Consider the following 18,328-nt stretch of genomic DNA (forward strand, 5'->3'; position numbering starts at 1 on the left):
AGGAGAAAGATGTCAGAAGAACAATCTTCTGGATGATATGGGCTTAGCCTGGGATATCTACATCACCCAGACCTGATTGGCTAGTTTATAAAACAGTCCCTGGAAATAGTGGAGACAGCAGGGTTGGAAATGGAATATTACAGTTTCTAAGCAAATACATTCCTCCACTTGGGAAATGGACCATCCTAGAGATCCTTCGGTTATTCAAAACAGAAGGTTGGCTTTAGCAAGATACTGTCCTTCAGTTTGGTTTTGTATGGTTCCCTGAGGCACACAAATATATCCTACTTTATTAGAAGCCACTTAGAAAGATAGGGATTTTAAGGTGATGTGTATGGCTTCCTATTTCTATTGCTTCCTGTGACCCCACCTTCTCCAGAGGACTGTCCTCCTGGAGAGTGCAGTCACTGGGAGGAAATACACACCCAGAGAATGATAACAAAGAACCACTGGCCTACATGCTTTATGAAGGCAGGGACTGTGCCTGCTTTGTGGACCATCGGATTTTAGTTCAAGAACAGTGGCTCATATAAGCCTTCTTTAGTAAACTGTTGAAGGACTGAAAGCATGAACCTAATTGAAAATGAATGAGATAAACTACTTCCCACATTTTGACAGATCTAGTGTTTAGTGGGAAATTCTCAGGGCATATACCTTAAAATGATGGATGCAATATTTTTTAAACTATTTTTTAAATCCATGGCTGAACCTGGTAGAAAAGGTGAAGTAATTTTAAGAGGCCAGAATCTATGTCAAGAAGATCGCACATCACCCAGAGATCTATACATTGACCTGGATTCCCTGACAAGGTGGAACTTTGGGTTGTTTCCCTTGGGGAGGGCCAGTGTATGTATGCTCTTTGTGTGGTAAAACAGAGACTTGCTGATGAGAAAAACAGATTATGGCAGAGGCAAGGCTACATGGTCACCAAATTATATTTTCTTTTCCCCTGGGGCACAAAACTATCCACATCTTCTAGCCTCCTTTGCAGCTAAATGTGGCCATGTGGGTGGGTTCTGGCCAATGGAATATGGGTGGAATTGATGTAAACTGTCTCCAGGCAAGGTCCCTATTAAAAAATCTCCTACATGATCCTTCACTCTCTCTCTTCCTTTGTTTGCCAGATGTGGAGGACCCAGAGAACTCTGAGGTCCTAGGGGATGATAAAGCTTCTAGAATGTAAGAAGCCTGGGTCCCTGAATGACTATGAGGAGCAAAGGCTACCCATACCCCCATTTATAACCCATACTGGACTATGAGCAAGAAGTAGGTAAGAAATAAGCCTTTGTAGTGTTGAGCCATTAAGATTTTAAGGGTGTCCCCCCCCCCATAGCTATTGGCCTATCCTGAAACTATAGCAATGCTAAACCAAACCATCCAGAAAATGAGAAAAGAGGAAACATATTTCAAGTCATTCTGTGATATCAAAACACAACAAGAACAGTACAGTAGGGAAAATCTCGAGGTCAATCTCAACAACGGGAAGAACAGTTCAAATCCTAATTGTAGACACTAGTAACTCCTAGAAAGGAATGATAAATTCGGATTAAGGGTATCATGGAAATCTGAGAGTGGGCAGATGGCTTTTGAGAGGAACTACATGAGTAAAGGCATGGAGGCTTCAAAGAGGAGCTTGAGTTTAGAGTTTGTTCTCTAGACGATCAGGATTCAGTACAGGTTTCCATAAGATCATCATATGATTAAATGCCTTATCCATTGTTAAATTACATATAAATTTCCCACCAAGTCTTAGTTAAGCAAAAACCTCAGAGCACAATAATTCAATTCACTTAAATCTAAACTTAATAAATTGAGCAAATATTTTCTTTGTGATAGATCAGGCCACCTCATTTTACTCTTTAAAATGATTGTGTTGGGGCACCTGGGTGGCTCAAGTCGGTTAAGCATTTGCCTTCAGCTCACGTCATGATCCCAGGGTCCTGGGATGGAGTCCCGCATGGGGCTCCTTGCTCAGTGGGGAGCCTGCTTCTCCTTCTTCTTCTTCTCCCTCTGCAGCTCCTTCTGCTCCAGCTTTCTTTCTCTCTGTCAAATAAATAAATAAAATCTTTTAAAAAACAATTAGTGCTTGGCTTATCACTGTTTAGCTCAATGGCTTCTAAGTAAATAGTGGCTTAGTGAAATTTTTACATCAATAAGCAACACACTCTTCATCGGAGAGTCTCATGTATCCCTTGTGAGAGAATAATAAACACTTCAATGTGTTTTTCATACCCAGTATCTAACATTCTAAAGTGTCTGTTCCCAGGACGCCTGGGTGGCTCAGTCAGCATCCGACTCTTGGTTTCAGCTCAGGTTGTAATCTCGGGGTCATGGGAAGGAGCCCCTGAGTCGGGCTCGCACTCAGCAGGGAGTCTGCTTGGGATTCTCTCTCTCCCTCTACCTCTGCCCCTCCCCTGCTGTGCTCTCTCTCTCTCTAAGATAAACGGATAAATATTTTTTTAAAAGCAAATAAAATGTTCTCTAAAAAAAAATTAAGATCAACTAAAAGAATGGGATTAAGGAGACTCTTTAAAAAGTGGTTGGAGGTGAGACTCGGATAAATCAGGTCTGATTACACTTGGGCTCAGTGCTGTCAGTCTCAGCCGTCTCGCCAAGTTAATGACACTGAACATTCCACCAACCAGAGGAAGAACACAAGGGGTAGAATTCCAGGATACATGGGAATTCTCAGAGAAGAAAAGTTTAAGATGTGAGAATCATCGGATTGTGACATCTATCAACCTAATTAACCACCAGCCCTGATTACTTTTAGCTACCCAGTCAGACGGCTTCCCTTGCTGCCTCACAGGTACCTGCTCAGATCTCCAGAAGCTCTGACCTCAGAGAATAGTTTTCCCAGTTGGTTTCAGTTATAACTTTAATATAAAAAATGTTTTGGTCTGTCTTAGAAAAGGCTAACAGACAAGGATGGACTCCCCAAAATAAGAGTAGTGTCTAAATCTTATGCCACAAAAAAATTAATAATGTTGTCCAGAAGTTAGTCGAGGTTGGGGGAATGGATGACAAAATCTGTGGTATGGAACTCAAAACTTCCCCAAAGGTAAAAGTCATCTATAACATGCATGCAAATAAGAAAGAGTGAAAGAAACATAGTAATATGTAATTCCTTCTTTTTTTAAAGATTTTATTTATTTATTTATTTGAGAGAGAGAGAGAGAGCACACACATGATAGAGCACGCTCCAGTGGGGCGGAAGGGCAGAGGCAGAAGGAGAAGCAGACTCCCTGCTGAGCAGGGAGCCCGATGCAGGACTCGATCCCAGGATTCTGGGATCATGACCTGAGCAGAAGGCAGGTGCTTAACCAACTTGAGCCACCCAGGCGCCTCAGTAATTCTTTTTTAATAGCTGAATCGTTGGGCTTATAATAAAATTATGAGCTTATAATGTTATTGCTTATAATGTTTATAATAAATATGCTTATAATAATGTATATATAATTATATAATATATATTATATATGCTTTTATAATATGCTTTTATATAAGCATATATAATATGCTTTTATATAAGCATATATAATATGCTTTTATATAAGCATATATAATATGCTTTTATATAAGCATATATAATATGCTTTTATATAAGCATATATAATATGCTTTTATATAAGCATATATAATATGCTTTTATATAAGCATATATAATATGCTTATTATATATATAAGCATATTATATATATAAGCTTATTATATATATAAGCATATTATATATATAAGCTTATTATATATATAAGCATATTATATATATATAAGCTTATTATATATATAAGCATATTATATATATATAAGCTTATATATATTATAAGCATATTATATATATATAAGCTTATATATATATAAGCATATTATATATATAATAAGCTTATTATATATATAAGCATATTATATATATATAAGCTTATTATATATATAAGCATATTATATATGCTTATATAAAAGCATATTATATATGCTTATATATAAGCATATTAAATATGCTTATATATAAGCATATTATATATGCTTATATAAAAGCATATTATATATGCTTATATAAAAGCATATTATATATGCTTATATAAAAGCATATTATATATGCTTATAATAATTATTATTAAAATAATAACAAACTGCTTATAATAAATATACTTATAATAAATTAATTTTCCTCTACATGTGTCTATAAGTACATGTGCAAGTATATAGAATTAATCTCTAGAAGTGGAGCTATTGGGTGAAACAGTATTTGCATTTAAAATCTTTATATATGCTGCCATATGATAGTATTTTTCATGGCAAATGACTTCATGTGTCACTGGCCAGACTATGAATTGACTGAGTAAAAAACCGATGACCATATTAGTCAGGGTTCTTGAGAGAAACAGAACCAATACGATATATAGAAATATATATAAGAGGAGATTTAGTATAGGAATTGGCTCATATGGTGATGGAGGACAAGAAGCCCCACCATTTGCTCCCTGCACATTGGGTAACCAGGAAAGCTGATGGTATAATTCAGTCCAGGTCTGAAGGCCTGAGAACTAGGTGGTATAACTTCTTGTCTCAGGCTGGAAGTCTGAGAAGGGAAACAGAGGACTGTTAGTGTAAGTCCCAGAGTCCAAAGTCCCCCAAAACTAGGAGCTCCCATTTCCACAGGCAGGAGAAAATGGATGTCCCAGCTCAAGAAATAAAATTCACCCTTACATCAGCTTTTTGTTCTATTTGGGCCCTCAGTGGATTGGATGATGCCTGCCCACAGTGGGGCAGGCAGATTTTTCCTCATCTATAGATTCAAATGCTAGTCTCTTCCTAAAGCATCCTCACAGACACATCCAAGAATAATCTGGTCTATCCTTAGCCCAGTCAGGTTGATACATGTAAAATTAACCGTCCTAATGACTATGCTTGGGATGGCGGAGATGCAATGTGGGGGTGCGTGTATGGGGTGGGGAGGTGAGGTTGAGCGATTGACAATATGAACATCCCTATTCAAAGAATGTCCTGGGACCCATCTTCTCTGCAGGTCCTATGGGTACCACAGATACTGTGTTTGAATCATTCAATGATATTTTAGGTGCAGGGGAAGTTAGGTTCAGTCTTGAATAGCCCAGAACATACATAGAGAAAACCAGAAAACAGACTCTTTAAAAGAATGAGGTTATTCCAGGCATAATTACTGTGCCAACTTAAATCTACTTCAAGGTGAAGTTATTCTAGGCAGGGTCAGAAAAAGAGTGGAGACCTGTGTGTTCAGTCAACTTTGATTTTTTATATTTGGAAAGTTGTATTTTCTCAACTTGTCTATTTTTATGGTCTTGAATTTATCTGTGTGTTGATTTTTATAGCTATATTTTTAAAACGTTCAATGTGCCGGAAATAGAGTGAAAGAAAAAAAGATAAGGAAAGATTTTGTGCAAAGCTAGGCAACAGGCCAAGGAAATGGAAAGCTGATTGTGTCCAGACATAACAGTGGTGGCAGCAGCAGACCTTCGGGAGATTTGGAACACTTCGTGATACTGACTGATTGGCATAGCGGTGCGTTAAATATTTTAGGTCAAAGAGAGAAAATTTGTTTCTCTCACGCAAAAGTTTCTTAAACTTTCAGCAAAAAATACAATTTATTTTGCAAATGATGCTCTTTAGTTGGAGAGTATATAGGAAAAAATATAGCTAATTACTTTTATACATCCAGTTAGATGGGGGTCTAAAATTTCTCTAAATAGTGTTCACGGTTTTCCATGTAGAAGCCTCATATTGCATTAGTTAGATTTATTCCTAGGTATTTGATTTTTTTCATTATAAATGGCATCATCTTAAATACTTCGTTTTCTAACTATTTTTTATTGTTGAATAGAAATGTAAATGGTTTTAGTATGTTTGCTCATATCCAATGAGCTTAATAAACTCAATTTTTAAATCTGTTTTTCTGTAAATTCTTTTGGATTTTTTTATGTACACTGTGATTGTTTAAAAAATCTTCCCATAAATTCTCTGAGACATCTCTCTTCGGACGAGCCTAATTTCCCTCCATTGAATGTGGACTTAGTAACCTGCTTTTCACAAAATAAATTGTCATAGAAATGACAGAGTGTGACATCTAAGGCAAAGTTAGAAAAGGCGTGTGGTTTCTATCTTGTTCTCTTTCAGATCATTTGTTCTGGGAAGCAAGCTGCCAGACCATGAAGACCACCAAGCGGCTCTATGGAAAGATCCATGTGGAGAGAACTGAGTGAGGCTTCCTGCCAGTAGCCAGCAAGAAACCGAAGGCTTTTGCCAACAGCCATGTGCAGGAGCAATCTTGGAAGTGGATGCTCTCAGACGCCCAGGCGAGCCTTTGGATGACGGCAGCCCTCTATGACGTCATGCAATACCTCACACCAAAATCAACCAGCGAAACCACTCCTCGGTACCTGGCCCACAAAACCTGTGAGATAATAAACCTTGTTGCTTTAAGCTGCGTAGTTCGGGGTAATTTGTTACGTAGAAATAGATAACTAAAATATACACTATTATGCTTTATTTGCTAATAATAATAGTTTTATTTCTCTCTTCTCAGTTCTTTTATTATTTTATTCCTTGTCTTAGTATGCTAGGTAGGATCACCAGGCTATGAGTAGAAGTAATGATAGTGTGCTTCCATATGGCATTCCTTGTTTCAAAGAGATTTCATCTATCTATCATTGTTTGATGGTTATGATAGGCTTTTTTGGCAAATATCTTTCATCAAGGTAACAATACTTCTTTCTATTCTAAATTGCCGAGTTTACATTTTATCTCTTAAAAAAAATTTTTTTAGAGAGAGTTGTGTGTGCTCACACACGAGCGCATTAGTGGAGGAGAGGGGCAGAGAGAGAGAGATAGAGAATCCTAAGCAGGCTCCAAGCCCGGCCCAGAGCTGGCAAGGGTCTCGATATCACGACCCTGAGATCATGGCCTAAGTCGCAATCAAGAGCTGGACCTTTAACCGACTGAGCCACCCAGGTGCCCCCACTTTTGGATGGAGCTCTACTGCCCAGGTTGTCTTTATTCTGTTGACCATCACCACCCTTTCCATTTGAATTGGTGGGAGAACAAAAACGTGCATCTCCTTTCCAGAAGGACTTATAGGTAAGAATGGTTGAGAACTAAGACTTTAATCCTCTTCTAGTAAACTGGCTTTTAGAATGTAGCTTAAGGACTTTTAAAGGACGCATACATTATTAAATATACACAGATAATCATGGCAGAAAATGCCACCTGCAAAAATGACCCCATTAGATTCCAAACAATTGGTTGAATACTTACTTAGAAGTGGTTTTCAGTTCCTTGTATTACATTGTTTCCCAGGTCTTATTTCTCATCCTTTCTTCTGGCAATTCTCTTTACTAAAATTGTTCTGTGATCTAGCAAAGGGATCATCCTACCAAACTGGAATAAAATAACCTGTTTTTAGCCTATTGTTTTTGGTCTTAATTTGTTTTCTATCCTTTCTTGTTTGTTTGTTTTTTTTTTTCATTTTGGCTTTGGCTTTGGTTTTTGGATGGATAACAAGGACAATAATAGTAGGGCTAGCCTCCCTTTATTTTATTTTTTAAAAAATATTTTATTTATTTATTTGACAGAGAGAGAGACAGCCAGCGAGAGAGGGAACACAAGCAGGGGGACTGGGAGAGGGAGAAACAGGCTCCCAGTGGAGCAGGGAGAGCCCGATGTGGGGCTCGATCCCAGGACTCCAGGATCACGCCCTGGGCTGAAGGCAGACGCTCAGCGACTGAGCCACCCAGGAGCCCCGGCTAGCCCTCCTTTAACTAGATAAATTCTCCCACAAGCTATGCATCCCACATCCTATGATTTTTTTTAAAAAAACACTTCTTATTTTAGAATCTATACGTGATGAATGATATATTTTTTTATATGTTCACATGTACACAAACATAATTACACCACTATCCTAATTTCTTGATTACTCACAAGAATAATCATATCCAATTCATGTTGATATGTTGCTCAAAAATAAAGAATACAGACCTTGGGAATCAAGTCATATAGATAGAAATACATTTTCACCATGTATTTATTTTAAAGTCAGTAAATGATCTTCCAGAATACAAGACAAAACTGCCATTGAGAAATATTAAATATATTTATTCAAATAAGAAAACTAAAAGTATCTATAATTTTGAGGGACAAAAGCGTATTTAATTTTGACAACCAAGGGACAAAAGCACATTTAATTTTGACAACCTTGTTCCTTTTAAAAAATTCTTTCAGAAATAAAAATAAAAGCTGTTACTTAACAGTAATTAACAGGTTGGAGTTAAGAAGACAAATCGATTCTATTAAACCAAATGTTAAGGGTAGAATTTATGCTATTTTTAAACTGATGTTAATACTTTTAAGACAATTTGAAATATATTCGCAGTGTGAAGAATTATTTCTTTCTGCTGTGAAGGCCTAAGATACATGCAGAGAGACACCACCACTTAGACATCAAAAGATCTATATTTTTATTTTCTCAGCATTTTTAAAAATATTTTTTTATTTATTTAAAAAGAGAATGAGAGATAGAGCATGAGCCGGGGGGGAGGGGCAGAGGGAGAGAGAGAAGCAGAATCCCCGCTGAGCAGGGAGCTCCATGCGGGACTTGATCCAGGATCCCAGATCATGACCTGAGCCAAAGACAGCCACTTAACCAACTGAGCCACCCAGGTGCCCCTCAGCATTTGTTTTTTGTTTTTTGTTTTTTTTTTTTTTAAGATTTTATTTATTTAGTTATTCGACAGAGAGAGAGAGACAGCCAGCGAGAGAGGGAACACAAGCAGGGGGAGTGGGAGAGGAAGAAGCAGGCTCATAGCGGAGGAGCCTGATGTGGGGCTCGATCTCAGAACGCCGGGATCACGCCCTGAGCCGAAGGCAGACGCTTAACGACTGCGCCACCCAGGCGCCCCTCAGCATTTGTTTTTTAATTAAACTTTTTTATTGAAGTATAACATTCATTCAGAAAAGTGCACAAATCATAAATTTACTACTCAATGGTTTTTAGCAAAGTTAGCACACCTCTGTATCCACTACCCATATCAGGAAATAGATCATTGCCAGCAACCCAGAACCCCCTCTCAGTCACTACTTCACTGGCAAAATTAACCATCATCCTTGATTGTTATCACCATAGATTTATTGCCTGTTTTGAATTTCATATAAATAGAATTGCACTGCATATATTCTTTTGTCTGGCTTTTTTCATTCAGCATTATGATTCTTGAGGTACATCTATGTTTGTTTATTGCTATAAGTACTTCGTTTTTATTATTGTACTGTCACTGATTATATGAACATGCCATAATCCTGTTGTTTGTGGATATTCTGTTATTTGGGCCGTTACAAAAATGCTGCTATGCACATTGGCGTATGTGTCCTGGTGCGTTTATATACACATTTCTTTAGAATATATCCCCTGGAGTAGAATTTTGGAGCCATAAGATGTGCATGTGTTCAGTTTTACTGTATACTGCCAAATAGTTTTCTAAAGGTGTTTTACCAATTTCTACTCTCATCATCCTTAACATTTGGTGTATCATTTTTTCTAATTTTTGCCATTCTGGTGGGTATATAGTGGCATAACACTATGATTTTAATTTGCAAGCTTCTGGTGACTAGTGAAGTTGAGCACCTTTTCACGTGTTTGTTGACAATTTGAGTATTCTGTTTTAATGAAGTTTCCACGTCTTTTGCCCATTTGTCATTGGGTTTTTGGCTTTTTTTTTTTTTGGTAAGTGATTTTTATGAGTTCTAGGTAAAAATACTTTGTCAGATACACAAATTCCAAATATTCACTTCCACCTCAGGTTGCCTTTCACTTTCTCTATGGTGTATCAGGATGAACAAGCATTCCTAATGTTAATGAAGTACGATTGGTTAATTTGCTTCTTTGTGGTTAGTGTTGTGTGTGTGTGTGTACATGCATGTGTTAATTCTGAGATGTTGTCACCTATTCCATCATGAAGACATTCTTTTATATGATCTCATAGATAGAAGTGTTATTGTTTTGCCATTTACGCAGGTCTACAGTTCAGTTACAACTGATTTTTGTGTATGGAGGGAAGTATGGGTCAAGATTCATTTCTTTTCCTGTTTAGTCCCCCCAATGGACTCAATATTATTTATCGACAGGACATCTTTTCCCCGCATGCGCAAAATGACAATGGGTATGAGAGACACTCTCTGCTGCATTATCACTCATTTAAATTCCAGGTTTTCCTTTACATTCTTGTTATTTTCTGCAGCTTTCCGATATTGTCTATCTTTAAAACAAACACAAAAATCAAACTTTTTTTATAGACTTATTTATTTATTTGAGAGAGAAAGAGTGCAGAAGGGAGGGGCTGAAGGAAAGGGAGAGAGACTTAAGCAGACTCCATGCTGAGTGCAGAGTCCGACATGGGCCTTGATCTCAGGACCCTGAGATCCCGCCCTGAGCCAAAACCAAGAGTTGGAGGCCAAACCGACTGTGCCGCCCATGCACCCCCCAAAAATAAAAATTTTAAAATTTTCCCTCTCACCTACAGTCATAAACCCGTTTTGGTTTGTTTTCTGTTTTTTATTTTTAAGTCAAATTCCTTTCTCTGATCCTCAGACTCCGTAGGATTTGGAGTATAGCCGTGGTATCTGAGCATCTCATGAATATTTCTCCACCCTTTTCCCAGTTTGTCACCTTGCACTAACTCTACTATTCATGTCTCCAGTCCGCCAATCTAGCCTTTTTACTTCCCACCACACAGACTGTCATTCCCTTTGACATTATCTCAAGTCCAATTAAATTGTCTAACTCTGTTACCAGTGGTCTGTGAGTGACAAGGCACTCTGCTTGACCCTTTGTACCAAAGAAAGCATCCTTTGATGTCAATAAGACTTTTCAGTATATCAAGTTTGCTGGAGAATTGGTAAACAGTTAAAGGAAGAGATAGGAACATGGGAAATCAGTTTGTCATTATTTCTATTTCATTTCCTTTATAATCTTACAGAAAAGTCTATAATCCTGTATTTATTATGAGACTATAACCATGTAAACTACTTTGAAGTTATGACTTCAAAAAGGTTTTCAACATCATGAGGTCTAACAGGGCAGAGAAGACTTACTTTATTATAAGTCTTATTTAATCAGCAAAGAACTTCGATAATTTACAAAGTTTCTAAACAAAATTATCTGAACATCTGGAAGCTATTAAAGAACTGAGGAAGTTATGCCACAGTTACATTTAGGAAGGTATTTTTATTATAAATTCCTTATAAAGTAAGTCTGTGCAAAATGAAACTAAATTACCATTATCACTTTACTCAAATTTCTCATATTAATTAGGCCTAGACATTTAAACATGTTATGATTGAAGTATAAGTTTACTCTTTGGGAGAACAATGACTTAGTACTCACCCTGTGACAAATATATCAATTTTGACTTTAATAACAATGTAAGATACCATTCATATACATTTGCATGTTAACCATATTAAAATATTACAGACTTAGAAGTGAGTAGAATTAATTTTAAATTCCAGCTCATCGCTAACTAGTTGCATGAACTCAGGCAAGGATTATCAACGCAGAGCCATGATATATGTGTTCCTCTGTGTGGCACGGAGACACCCTTCCAACATGCGATGATTAAATAATACCTAGAAATGCCTAGCACAGCACCTAGCATTGAGTATATGCTCAATAAATTCTTCCTCCTCCTTTCTCTTCCCTTCCATTTTGCTTCCTTCTTCCTTTGACCATTGGTGTCAATATGGGACACTGGCTTTTCACTTCAGGGCTTAAGGGGATGGTGTGTAAGGGTTTTTAAAAAACTCCCTTATTCTTTATATTTTTCCATTGTTACCAACTACTTAAACACTGGAAATCCTCGAGAGGATTATGAGTTTATTTCAAGGACCGGAGTGTAGGGAAAAAGCTGTAAGAGTGTATTTTGTTTGGCAGTAGGTCATGGATAAAGGCAGAAAACTCGTTTTCTACTGAGCCTATTCTGAGCCTTACAATACCTTAGATTTATAATATTGGTTCATTTTTATCCTACTACTCAGGTCTGCCTGATTCTAAGGTGCATGTTCTTTTTGCTAAAACATGCCTCCACTTGCTTTTATACATGTGCCTAAGGGACAAATGATTGTGTACAGTGGTAGGAGGAAAATGCATGTTGAGTTTTAAACCGCTGACTTAGCAAATGGATGCAGAAGTCCGGGACAGATCTGAGTAGGGGGCTATTTAAAAACAAAACCTGAAAAGGGAAAACCCAAGGGATATAAATAAATCAAGAGCAGTGTTGCCTGAGCAACTGTTCACTGATTCCCTGAACCGTGGAAAGGTTGATGAAAATAATAGCTGAGAATCAGAGCAAGGCCTGAGGCCAGGATGTACCAAATTCAAGGCAAACGCAATCAGCTTAGGCTGAGCCGTAAGTGGAAGATGCATTGAAAGGAAGTTGAAAATATATCAGAGAATAGGGTGTGGGATGCATGATGCCAGGTGACTCATGATTTAAACCCCCAGAACACCGTGGAGCCTCCCCGACCTGGGGAGAGCTCCTTCAAGACCATCAACCAAGCTGGACAAATGGGGCTAAAAGGCACCACTGTAATACTTACAGCCAGCTCCCGGCCAAGTCTCCGTTCTTTAGAGTGTTCCTGTTCCTGTGAGCCATGCCCTCAGCCGGGCACACTGTATTATAGATTTGTTTTATGAATGATGATAGGAAACAGAAGGTATCGATTTCATAGCTCAGTGTATATAGCTGTCCTTCTCTTGGGTATATCTTCGCCATGACTCCCGCTACTTAAAAAAAAATTTTTTTTAAGGGTAAGTAGCCAAGTTAAACTATCGTTCTTATGTTTATCTAGAAAGTGTGTCACTAAATAGTGATGAATAAAATTATGGATTCAGATCAGATAGATCTGGTTCAAGCCTTAGTTCAACCCCTTACAAACTGAGTGACTTTAAGCAAATGACCTAACCACTCTAAATTTCAGGTTTTTTCACCTGTAAATATGGGCCTTTTTGATAGTAGCTATTTCAATTGAAGATTGACAAACTGAGATATCAATATCAACCAGAACGCTTCAGACCAAATCATCGAAGCTCTTTATTTTTTACACACCACTTATCAGCTCCACAGGCTTGTTGACTATACCTTCACAATATGTCCAGATATATTTGCTTTCAGCATCTCCGCTGCTCTTCTTTAGGTCTAAACTACCATCATCTATCACTTGGGTTATTGCAATAACCCCCTAGCTAGTTTCAACATTTCCACTCTTGCCTATACCCCCTTCACACTTTTCTCAGTGTTTCATCCAGTATCAGCCTTTTTTCCCCAAAGATTTTATTTATTATGTATTATTTATTTATTAAAGATTTGTTTATTAAAATTATATTATTTTATTTATTTATTTATTTATTTATTTATTTATTTATTTATTTATTATTACGGGATAGAGCAGGGCTCTATCCCAAAACCCTGAGATCATGACCTGAACAGAGGATAGCCTCTTAACTGACTGAGCCACCCAGACACCCCTTGTACCAGCCTTTTGAAATAAAAGTCAGTGGGTGGCTCAGTTGGTTAAGCGTCTGACTTTGGCTCAGGTTATGATCTCAGGGTCCTGGGATCGAGCCCCACATCTGGCTCCCTGCTCAGCACTCACTCTCCCTCTGCCCCTCCCATAGCTTGTGCTCTCTCTCTGTCAAATAAATAAATATACTTTTAAAATAAATAAATAAAAGTCAGATCAGGTCAATCATCTGCTCAACACACCTCTCTCCCTATAGTTTCCCATGTCACTTAGAGAAGAACCAGCCCTTGCAATGTTCTCCAAGGACTCACAGGATTTGGTCCAACTTGCTCTTCTCTGTTCTCATCCTCTGATGCTCTTCCATTTTCTTACTCCACTCCAGCTCCTCCTGGAACACACATTCACAAGTACCTCATGTAGATAATTTGCATTTGCTGAGCTCTCTGATTGGAATGTTTTTCCATGCAATGTACACAAGCTTGGCTCTTTCTCCTCTCTCAGATCTTTATTCAGAGGTTACCTCCTCAGAGAGGACTTCTTTCACTACTTAACCTAATATTGCACAACTTCTTCTCTCTCTCTCTCCCCCTCCCTCGCTCTCTCCCTCCCATCCTTCCATCCCACCCATCCTTCCTCCTTCTTTCCCTTCTTCCCTCTCCCTCCCTTTCTCTTCCTCCCTTTCTCTTCCTCCCTCCCTCCCTCACTCCTCTGCTTTACTTTTTTTTTCTTGGCTCTTATCACCATCTAACATCCTAAATGTTTTACTTATTTATCTTTATTTAACTATCCCCCTAGAATATGAGTTCCACAAAAGCTGTGATTCTTAACTGTTTTATACCTTAGCCTGGTGTATGCCTTTGCCAAACGGTGCTTGGCAAATAGCCGTTGCTCAATAAGTAAATATGAAGTACATGTTGAGCCAATAAGTGAATGATTAGGAAGCCAAGATGTGGCTCAACCATGTATCTATCTATACTTACACCTATTGGACATGTCTCCTTGGATGACATTGCTTTTAAGTGAAAACTCATTCTGATGTTCAATTCTGGCTAATGAGAAAACACCTCCCCAAAACATAGTGCCCGCTATTGGGGTGAAGATTCTCTAAGGTCCAAAGAAAGCAGGGAAGGAAAGGGAAGCTTCTAGAAGTTTTTAGTCAACTCAGAAGATAGGAAATGCTGGTTGCCAACCTCCCCCCATACACACACACACACAAACAGAGCCGATATTGGTAGGCAAGGGCCATAAACTGGGGAAGAAAAGGCCTTTCGTTTGGACCAACTAAACGCATTTTGGGATCAGGAAATTCTGTCTGAACAAAGAGAGAATGTAACTCCCAAAAGCCTCTTGACTCTGGGGCAAACTACTTGGATGTGGAAGAGAAATATGGAAGGAAATTTCATCACAGGAAGGCAGCAGCACTCCAAAACATTCTGTAAAAGTCTTTATAAACTTAAATGTTTTAGACTATTTCTGTACCTTCTCTTTATTCATTCAGTCAACTCTAAAATTTTTACATAGCATAAAATCTCATCTGCAGGGAGAGACGGCGAACAGCTCAGAGACGCGCTTCCCAATGTCTCAACCATTTACATACACCCCACTGCCTTTTACCACTCATCTGTCACTAAACAGTTGTTTGCAAAGAAAATGTTGAAATCCTGAGTAACTTTTTTCTCACTACATTCATTATAACTTCTCAGGATATGTTACCATGGAAGACTTCATGTGAGAGAGGGAGGGAGAGAAGTAAGCGAGAGAGATGGAGGCGTGAGAAAGATTAATCAGGTTAATAGCAAGCAAAGAAAGAGGCATTATCCAAATTTGAAAGGAATCAAATTTTGCATAAGCTGACAGAGAGGAAAAAGGGAGCTGGTGACAGTTCAACTACAAGAAGGTCTTTTGCTCTGGAATTATCTTACTACAGTCACTTCTTAGATTGCCTCTAAAAGAACTAATTATGTGGTTTTCTTAGGTCTGAACAAATCCTTTTTTATACTGCTCTTTACGGCAGACTATAGCATGAGTCAGAAATTCCAAGAGCTTGGTAATCTCCATCCTTTGTAGCACCTGCTCCAAGTTCGTGTTAATCATCGGTGGAAAATCTTTAAAGCTGAGAACTACACACTTCCTACTGTCGTATCTAAAAATCGATAGTTATGATACCAGATTCCGTTGATGAGATCATCATGATTTGTATTTTCAGACATTAATTTTGACTTCAAAGTTTTCAGAAACATAAATTCCAGAGAAAGCATTATTTTTCCTTTAAAAGTTTTGAACATACTTACTAATATTAAAAAAAAAAACAACACTGAAAAAATGTCCTGCAAAGACAATCATTTTATAGTGACTTCGGGCTGCTGATACATTCTAAAAACCTTTGTTAAATGGGATTTCCTTTCACTGTGGTCAGTTTATCTCTTTACTGGTGGTGGTGGTGTGATAAGCCTGACGACTACAGAGCAGCTTAAATCTTCATTCAGAAGTATCACACCTAGAAAGAGGAGGTTTTGTGTTGTTTTGTTGGGGTAAAATATATAGAATATAAAATTTACCATTTGGCCATTTTAAGTGTACAGTTCAGTGACATTAAGTATATTCATGATTATACAGCCATCACCACTTTTCATGTCTAGAACTTTCTACCATTCCTAACAGAAACTCTGTACCTGCTAAGAACCAACTAACCATTTCCCTTGACCACCAGTTCCTGGTAACTTCTAATCTATTTTCGGTCTCTATGAATTTGCCTATTCTAGATACCTCCTATCAGTGGAGTCACATGATAGTTGTCTTTTTGTGTCTGGCTTATTTCACTTGGCACGATGTTTTCAAGTGTCATTCATGTCATAGCATGTATCGGAATTTCGTTGTTTTTGAAGGCTGAATAATGTTCCATTGTATGCATAGGCCACAGTGTGTTCATCCATTCATCTGCTGATGGACATCTGGGTTGTTTCTACCTTTTGGCAGTTGTGAAAAATGCTCCTATGCACATTGGTATGCAATGTTTTGTTTTTAAATATAAAGATGTTTATTTTCTCCTAAGTGATTCAAAGAACTTTTTAAAATTAACTATTTTTTGGCCTCTTGGCAAATACATCCCCACATCAAACTTTTAGTTAAGATTTTTTTTTTTAAGATTTTATTTATTTATGTGACAGAGAGACAGGCAGCGAGAGAGGGAACACAGTAGGGGAGTGGGAGAGGAAGAAGCAGGCTCCCAGCGGAGGAGCCCGATGTGGGACTGGATCCCAGAACGCCGGGATCACGCCCTGAGCCGAAGGCAGACGCTTAACGACTGCGCTACCCAGGCGCCTCCTAGTTAAGATTATTTTTTAAAAGGTTTTTTAATTTATTTATAAGAGAAAGAGAAAGTGAGCACAAGTTGGGGGGGTGTGGGGGGAAAAGCAGAGGGAGAGGGAAAAGCAGATGCCCTGCTGAGCAGGGAGCCTGATGTGGGGCTCGATCCCAGAACCCTGAGATCATGACCTGAGCCGAAGGCAGGTGCTTAGCTGACTGAGCCACCCAGGCGCCCCTACTTAAGATTATTTAATAAGTCATTTAAAAAAGTCTCTGTTTATCAAAAGACAGCATTTCCAGTGGACCATGGGAATTTAGGTCCATGTGGAGCAGCAGCCTATACCTTGGAGGCTGCATATTAGAACCAAAAAATGCCTGAAGCTTCAATCCCTGCACAAGAACAACCAAATTAAATTCTGGGGGTGGACTAAGACTTTGGTATTTTTCATGTTCCTCTCCCAGGAGTTGGGGGTGGGGGAACTGAAAATTCCATCCCACTAATCACATGATTGATTCTCCTGACAACCAGCACCCCCCAGAGCTTAGGGAGCTCTGTACCAGAAACAGCGACAAATGTACAAATACATAGACGTACAAATGTACATATACATTTAAAATCCAAAATGTGTTTATTGGGGTAGTTTCCCACTCATCTTGATCCAGGATGCTTTTAGTGCTGCTTCCTTCTGAAGGATCATCCTTCTGCAAGCCTTGCTTTTCCTACTGCAGGTTGGCAGAGGACAGTGGAGCAGCCAACACAAAACTACTGTTTGTGCATGGCTGAAGCTGGTGGTGATTTTATACTATCCTGGGTATTTCACATCCATGAAGTAGGCCTTGGGTCTCTGCACCAGGCGCTTCTCGTGTTTCCTCTTCTCTTCTAGAGAGGGATGAAGGCGATCCTTTGTGAGAGGCACGTTCTTGTGAGGAAGCCATCACTGCTGGAAAATAGCTTTCTTATTATAAATCACAATATCACACCTCCCCAGTGTGCCATTAAGGGCCTGAATAGAATTTAAAAGGTGAAGGAAGGGTGAATTTGTTCCCCCACAACCTGGCTGTTCGAGCTGGGACATTGGTCTTCTGCTCCAAGACTGGGACTTTCACCATTGGTATTCCTGGTTTCTAGGTCTTCAGACTTGAACTTGGAACTACATCACTGGCTCTCCTGGGTGTCCAGCCTGCTGACTGAAGGTCATGGGACTTCTCAGCCTCCATTAGCACATGAAACAGTTCCTTATTTTAAAAATCACGTATATAGGGGTGCCTGGCTGGCTTAGTCAGTAGAGCATGTGACTCTTGATCTCAGGGTCAGGAGTTCAAGCCCCATGTTGAGCATGGAACCTACTGAACAACAACAAAAAAAAAAAAAGAAAGAAAAAAAAGAAAGAAAGAAAAGAAAAGAAAAGAAAAGAAAAGAAAAGAAAAGAAAAGAGGGATCGCAGGCCCCACCCTAGACCCGCCTTTAAAAAAAAAA

General features: G+C 38.6%; 1 pseudogene; it reads right to left on the bottom strand.

The window, feature by feature from the left end:
- Positions 1 to 17,521: 17,521 nt before the first annotated feature.
- On the bottom strand, positions 17,522 to 17,678 carry LOC148109277 (small ribosomal subunit protein eS27-like pseudogene; annotated as a pseudogene).
- Between the last annotated feature and the right edge of the window lie 650 nt (positions 17,679 to 18,328).

Source organism: Ursus americanus, chromosome 11 (assembly GCF_024610735.1).
Source record: "Ursus americanus isolate L20-20 chromosome 11, mUrsAme1.1.p, whole genome shotgun sequence".
NCBI lineage: Eukaryota > Metazoa > Chordata > Mammalia > Carnivora > Ursidae > Ursus > Ursus americanus.